At 40.0% G+C, this 8,336-nt stretch overlaps 1 long non-coding RNA gene across 1 annotated transcript in view; it reads right to left on the bottom strand.

Annotated features, from left to right (window-relative positions):
• The window catches only part of LOC309502452, a 143,089-nt gene that overhangs the window by 114,541 nt on the left and 20,212 nt on the right, over nucleotides 1-8,336 (bottom strand). The gene's annotated exons all lie outside the window — the stretch shown is intronic.

The raw sequence follows: 8,336 nt of genomic DNA, 5'->3' as shown, positions 1-8,336 counted from the left end.
AACCGCCTAGCAACCACCCAGAAGCCCCAGTAAACGTCTAGCAAACAGCCAGAACACCCCAGCAACCGCCTAGCATCCACCCAGAACGTCCCAGTATCCGCCTAGCAACCACCCAGAAGCCCCAGCAAACGCCTAGCAAACACCCAGAACACCCCAGCAACCACACAGAACGCCCCAGCAACCCCACCTAGCAACCAACCAGCAGCCACCCAGAATGCCCCCAGCAACCGCCTAGCAACCACCCAGAACACCCCTAGCAACCGCCTTGCAACCACCCAGAATGTCCCAGAACAACCTAGCAACCACCCAGAATGCCCCAGCAAACACCCAAGCAACCACCTAGCAACCATCCAGAACACCCCAGCACCCCACATTACGCCGGTCGCCCGACGACGTGCCGCTAATGGCGCCGAACACCATCACGATGATTCCCAGCTCTTTCACGGGAATGCAGCCGTCGTATCACAACCCGTTTAACGCGTTCGGGAACAGCACTCCGAGCAGCACGGGTCTCCCTCACGGACACTCCACCACGCGAGTATAACGGACTCTTCGATGCGCACCCAAAACGCTGAGGGTGTTATTTTGCTATGGACTCTTTTATGAATTAAGTAACGTTACACTTATTAACCTGTATAATGTGATCAGTGAATGTAATCATTTTTCGCATTCATGGTACAGCGACCGAAGCACTAAAAAAATATGATTACGTAAATTAAGGAATATTATTTGCATCCTGATTTCCTGATTAACGTGTGAGACGATTTATCGTGGCATTGCAGCACAAATACCTGCATCTTAAGGCCCGTTCACACCAAGCATGATAACGATAAAAATATAGATTGTTTTAAATGTAAACGAACAGTAACGGCATAGAGGAACAATATCAATGGAATCACTTTCATCATCATTCAGCTGATGAATGATAAAAACATTGACAGCCAATCAGAATCCATCCTGCTTTAAAGAGCTTGAGCATTTAAAGCGACAGACAACAAAACTGGAGCTCTTATAATAGAATTGTCCGTTGGTGTGGATGCTAATATAGTTATCGTTATAGTTTTGATATCAGCACTTCCGGCCTGATGCACAGATCTCATATTCAGACGTGTCAGATTTTTAACCACCCAAAACGCCCCAGCAACTGCCTAGCAACCACCCAGAACGCCTCAGCAACTGCCTAGCAACCACCCAGAATCCCCCAGCAATCGCCTAGCAACCACCCAGAATGCCCCAGCAACCACCCAGAATCCCCCAGCAACCACCCAGAACACCCCAGCAACCGCCTAGCAACCACCCAGAATCCCCCAGCAATCACAGAGAACACCCCAGCAACTGCCTAGCAACCACCCAGAACACCCCAGCAACTGCCTAGCAACCACCCAGAATCCCCCAGCAATCACAGAGAACACCCCAGCAACTGCCTAGCAACCACCAAGAACACCCCAGCAATCACCGTGCAAACACCCAGAATGCCCTAGCAACTGCCTAGCAACCACCCAGAACGCCCCAGCAACCACCCAGAACAGCCCAGCAACCGCCTAGCAACCTAGCAGTGATCGTGCCTGGAGTGAACGGGCCTTAACTCATGTAACTGCCTGTGAAAGCCGCAGGTGAATGTGTGAACATGTTATTGATCGTTACAGCCGTAATTCACGAGTGATGGAGAAGATCAGGCGTATATGCAGATTTAGGTGTGTGAATCGCAGCGGGGGAATGATGCTGGTAAACTCAGATCATAGTAACACACCAAACGCCACTCAGAACCGGCCGACGGGACAGGGATTTGCTCACTCAGTTTTGAGGGTGTTTTTTCACTGCTACCTGATATTCATAATAATGTAGGCTGTAGAAAGACCATAGAGTTTGAGATTTGAAGGCTTTAAGAGCCTGCAGTCTTTCAGACGGACAAACAGACATGGATAGATTGAATTGTTCGAGAGCGAGTTCTGTCTGTCATTATGGGAGCATTGTGTGGTGATTTAAGAGGATTTATTAAAAAGAAGATTTAGTCTCTGTGCCAAATTAAACTTGAATTAACCACATTCTCAGTGTTTTTCTAAGTGTGACTCAAAAAGTGCTTGAATAGAAAAGAAAAAGCTTGTGTGAGGAGCCACACGTGTCACATCTCACACGTTAACCCTGAGATCAGGCTGCAGTGTGAAACTCTGAGAGGATCTTCTGTCAGATCTTAAAGGTGCTTTCAGCCAGTCTGCAAACTCAATAACAGAACAATAACACAACACGCTAAATGATTGACAGGTGGAGACGAGTGTTTCTGATTGGCTATACTCTTTTCTTCTGATTTCTTACAGCACATGTTTCTTTGATATCTGTCAGGCTGTAGCAGTGAAATATATTTTTCTGGTGGTGGTGTGGGGTGGGTGGGGCTTAAAATGAGGGAGCCACAATATATATATATATATAGGCTATATATAAAATTTATATTATGTTAAATTAGAAATTGGATGTGTTGTGACCCATTCAAAATACCAAAATGTGTTTTGTTCAGTTTTACATGTGCAAATAAACAACATAACATGAGGATTCACACATCGTCACATGCAGCACTTCTGTGAATGGAGATAAACAGAATTAAAAAAAGATGTATAAAAAAAAAAGTATATATATAAAATAAATAAATATACATATAATATATTTCACTTAAAAACTGCGTTCCACAAAACTTCACGGAAAGGAAACCGAGACGGCAGAAAGCGGCTGTGTGTGTGTTCTTTATTTTACAAAAGCACAATGTTTTGTTTTTATTGTGAGTGTACAAATTACACAAATTACAGTTTCGAACGATGTCTTACTCTTATCTGTATGACCATAAATGACAGAGTAAAAAGCGTAATATTGAACTTTGTGCATCCGCCATTGTCACCGCATGCTAATGAACTCTCGCGCGCAAAAAAATCCTTAATTTTCCATTTTAAAGGATTAGTTCACAATTTCCTGGTAATTTACTCTCCCACACGTCATCCGAGATATCCATGTCTTTCTTTCTTCAGTCGGAAAGAAATGAAGGTTTTTGAGGAAAACATTCCAGGATTTTTCTCCGTATAGTGACTTCAATGGGGTCCAACGGGTCGAAGGTCCAGATGTGAGTTTCAGTGCAGCTTCAAAGTCTCGACACGATCCAGCCGAGGAATAAGAGTCTTAGCTAGACAAACCAGCCGACATTTTAGAACAAAATAAACATTTATATACTTTTAAACCACAAATGCTCATCTTGCATGTCCACGACTTCACGCATTATGTAATCACGTTGAAAGGTCACACAGTTGCGGTCTCATTTTCTCCGACGACTTCAAAATCGTCCGATATCGATGTTTTACCTTTTTTTGTAAATGGCGTTTGACTCAGTCTTTGCACGTTCTTTTTGTAAACACTAGATCTGTTCTTACGCCTACGTCCCGCTTGACCTTTCAACCTGATTACGTAATGTGTGTCGCATCACAGCTAGTGGAAGACCAACATTAGTGGTTAAAAGTATAGAAATGTTTATTTTGTTCTAAAATGTCGGCTGGTTTGTCTAGATGAGACTCTTATTCCTCGGCTGGATCGTGGCGAGACTTTGAAGCTGCACTGAAACTCACATTTGGACCTTCGACCCGTTGGACCCCATTGAAGACACTATATGGAGAACAATGTAATGTTTTCCTCCTTAACTTTAATTTCTTTTCGACTGAAGAAAGACATATGAACATCTTGGATAATGTGTGGGAGAGTAAATGATCTGGTCATTTTAATTCTGAAATGAACTACTCCTTTAAGCAATCAGGAATCGTGGCTATGCTACTGGGCTGATGTGAGATTATCTATGTATTATTCCATTTAAACTCTTGCTTACAGCACCTTTAAGAGCTTGTATCAGTCTGGCGATGGCCTTCATCTGACAGTTTTCTTCCTCTCAGCCTAAATAGTGTTATTTTAGTGTATATAGCATATAGAATAAATTGTAAAAATAACATCTGCAGCTTGTAATATTGCTTTCAGTAAATGTTTTTCATTGGCTCTTGTACAGTTCTGAATGTACGTTTGCCATCTCCATCCCTCTGTGTGTGTTTGACCATTACAAAACATTATTTATGTGACAGTGGATTGTCTAGTCCTCCGTTTCAGTCACTTATTCCACAACATGAAACAAATTTGATAAAAATCATAAGCAAATAGTTCTGTAGATCCATCATGTCCTTCTACTTCAAACTGCATCAAATGGAACAGCAAAAGTAATGAGTGCTTTCCTGAACACCTGCCATTGGTCAGTCAAACTTATAGTCCCGCCTCCCAAACCATGCCATTGGTTGAGTCAGAAGTTGATGACAGGTCGTTAAGAAATGACACACTTCAACTTTAAAGTGATTTCTGTGTTTTCCAGAAAGATGAGTTACAGATTTAAATGTTTTCTTGTTCATTGTTTCGAAATTTCAATGTTCATCTTCCTGTGATTGTAATTTGTAAACAGGAAGTTTGAATACTGTCTGTAACTGTAAATTTCATTTGCATAACGATTTATGAAAAAAATGGTTTTGAAAATTATTAATGTACACAGACATTATTTTTTACTTTTCCTGTAGCAAAAAGCTCCAGTGAAACTTCACCAGATGATCCATAAACAACACTATGAATTATCATTGGTCTGTAAATATATGAATCATATTACTCATTCATCTGCGTAACAGGGTACTGATGGACATGTACATGTTTCAGTCATGTTGCTTCTTTAAATCTTTCCTCATACTGTACGCTGTATGAAACACGTGAATATGATTTGGTTTTGCCTCATTGAAAGGCTTGTATATGTAAGAGACTTTTTGCTGCTTTTTCTAAAATTAAATAAACTTAGATTTTACTCATTTGCTCACTTTTCATGTTTGTATAAATGTGATATTTTAGTCAATGCAGCTCTAGTGTATAAATAGTTGTTTTATTCTTCTGTTTATACATGTTTACACTGTTACACTGCTTTATGTCTGCATTGTGGAATCGCTGATCGGTGATCCTCCAACACTTCTCCTGTGGAGATTACATGAAGTCCTGTAAAACTGAGACAGAATGCAAGCGTGTTTTTCAGTATTTATTATTAACCGCAGCAGCTGTTTTCAGCTGAGAGTATAACCAGGTCAGTGTAAGTGTGTGTTGTGCAGGTAAATGTTGATGTCCTCATCACACTGGACGGCTCCTGACGACAGATGGTGGATCTTCAGCTTCTCCAGTGACAGGAGCATTAACTGCATGATCTCGCTCAGTCTGTGGCACTGAACCATCTGTGGGCACTCATGGACCACAGACACACAAATACTTCTGAAGGTTTGCAAATGGAGCATGAAAGCATACAGGCTGGATGTATGGAGGATTCAGCTCTTGCTATTCAATGCATTTAACTCTTTCCCCGCCAGTGTTTTTTTTTTTTTTTAAGTGTCTTGGATTGCGCAGCTATGTATGATTCGTTGACGCAATTTCCACTGAAACAGGAAGCTAAGGCGGGGCATATTGAATGACTCCTCCTCCTTTTTCAAATAGCCAATAGCCTTTAGGTTACCTCACAGACTGAAGCGAATCCGAGCGCTGATGATACGTTGGTTCAATAGTAGAGGTGTGAATAAGTTCTATAGCCATTTCATTCTTAACCAGCAGGAAAACAGAATAAAACTTGAGTGTTTGAGAAACCGAACACACTTTCCAACACATCTTGCTCCGGGACGTGTCATTGTTTATAGCGTAGGGGGCGGAGCTTTAGATTCTAGAGAGCATTTGATTGGACAGAAGATGTGATGAGACGCGGTGATGTTTTAGCGGAAGTGAGAGACTGTTCAATTTTGAATGCTTATACTGTATCTCCTAAATGCAAATTTTGTCATTGTTTTGGAAGCTTATTCATAACCTTAAGGCTAACATATTCACATATTCATACTAAAAAGCTAAAAAACTTAAATTTTGATTTCAGGGGGCCTTTAAGTTGCCAGTACTGGGTTGATTGTTGATTTGGGGGTGTTGATCGCTTCCATCAACACCTCAAAGCTTCACAGTCGTTTCCTTTTCATGGGTTCAACATTTCATTCAGTAACGTTACGCAGTTTTGATTTATACGCTGTCTAATGTTTGATGATCGTGTTATTTTACATGTGCGTCAGCAATGCTTCTGTGGCTTTTTTCAGCTTCTTCTTCTCCTGTATTTTGATCTGGAGTTTCAGTACTCTTTCAGAAGATGTGTAATAGCGCCCCCTACCGTAACAGTGAAAACACGGATTGCCGGAAAATTCCGTCAAATGCGGGGAAAGATTTTAAAGGTATAGTTCATACTAAAATGAAAATTAAGTCATAATTTATTCACCCTGCTGTTGTTGTAATGCCGTCCACCCTTCTTTCTTTTATGGACCACAAAAGGAGAATTTGAAAAGAAGTCCCCCTGAAGTCAATCATTTTTCCCTTAAAACTCATCTTTGATCACCAAAATTACATGTCTTAAAAAATCGATGAATGTAACTCGACACCCTTGCCTCATTTAGTATGCGTGGTTCTATGAATATGCAAATTAGCCCCGCCTCCACTCACTCACTCACTCAGCTCAGAGATCCACTGGTTGACGATCACACGTTGATCTGATTGGTTACAAGGTAGTTTGTGACGTCAGAAACACCAGCGATTTCAAAGCGTGTGTTTGAGACTGTCTTTGGTTCACTGCAGTTTTAAGGAGGAAATACTCAGCAATGCTGTCGACTTATGAATTTACACATGGTTTGTCTTAAAGCATATTAAAAACACCACATAGACACATTAACAACAGTAAAAGCTGGATTTTCACCACAGGGGGACTTTAATATTTTAGATTTTCTTTATTTTCACAAAATTCTTAATTTTTAGTGTTGTTGTCATTTTTATTAGTTTGAGTTTATTTAGATTATTTTACTACAAGTTAAACAAAACAAAATTAAGAAATACACAAACGTTTTTGAAACAACTAGGTTTTTAAAATATTCTGTTCCCTTTTAGTCTTTTGTAAAACCCCTTTACATTGATAAAAGCCAGTTCCTGAATGACATCATCTAGCAGGAAGTGACATCATCATTGGCAGGCAAACATCAGTGAGTATCATTAACCGATCTGACGAATTCATGAGTGTTTGTGCTGTTAGTCTGTTCGTGAACACTGATGGTAAGAACATATTGCTGGTTCAGCTTGATGTGCTTCGGTTGATTCATCCGTGTTTTGTGACTGAAGTTGTTCAGATCGCGTCCGCCTACACGGACTGAGTCAGTCTCTCTTCAGCTCGTGTGTTTCCCTCAGACTCTGACACTCGATGTGTTTCACAGCTCGTGTTTACAGCAGAAAGTGCGGCTCGGTTTGCAGAACAGTGAATTTAAACATGCACACAAATGGATTCTTTAAAAGAATCATATCTGGTTATGTTAAATTCTCAACTGTTGTCTTCACATGCATATATCTATATACTTCATATTCAAGAAAATAAATATAATTTAAGCTTTCAGCATTTGCATTTATCTCATCATGCTGCAAGTGTCATATAGCCAATATTTGGATGCTTTGCTTCACATTAATTAAAATGAACCAGCTAAAAAAATATATGTTCTATTTGATCATTAGAAGGTCTGGTAAAAGGTTATTTGTGAATTTTAATTATTCTTTTTTTTTAAGTCTCCCTGTGGTGAAAATCCAGCTTTTAATGTTGTTTATGTGTCTATGTGGTGTTTTTAATATGCTTTAAGACAAACCATGTGTAAATTCATAAGTCGACAGCATTGCTGAGTATTTCCTCCTTAAAACTGCAGTGAACCAAAGACAGTCTCAAACACACGCTTTGAAATCGCTGGTGTTTCTGACGTCACAAACTACCTTGTAACCAATCAGATCAACGTGTGATCGTCAACCAGTGGATCTCTGAGCTGAGTGAGTGAGTGGAGGTGGGGCTCATTTGCATATTCATAGAACCGCGCATACTAAATGAGGCAAGGGTGTCGAGTTACATTCAAGATATTTTAAGGCATGAAGACATTATTTTTTAAAGGAAAAAAACTTAAATATGTAATTTTGGGGATCAAAGGGATTAATAAATGATTGACTAGGGGACTTTAAATATTAAAGGAACATTCCATTTTTTTCATTTTGCAAACATTATGAGAATTACTTATGAATTACTAGAGTTACTTTTGGATGTTCTCTGAACAGAAGTAGTAACATTTAAAAAAACGTTAGACAAACGTCCAACTTAAATGTTTCAGAAATGCTATGTTTGTGCAAACATTTGTTCGTAACTTTGCCAGAACATTCCCGGTTAGCTGGTGAGAGTCTCAATGATAATTTTGCGATAG

This window comes from Leuciscus leuciscus (assembly GCF_965113295.1).
Source record: "Leuciscus leuciscus genome assembly, chromosome: 7".
NCBI lineage: Eukaryota > Metazoa > Chordata > Actinopteri > Cypriniformes > Leuciscidae > Leuciscus > Leuciscus leuciscus.
The sequence above is the reverse complement of the archived record's forward strand: the minus strand, read 5'-3'. Positions and strand labels throughout refer to the sequence as shown.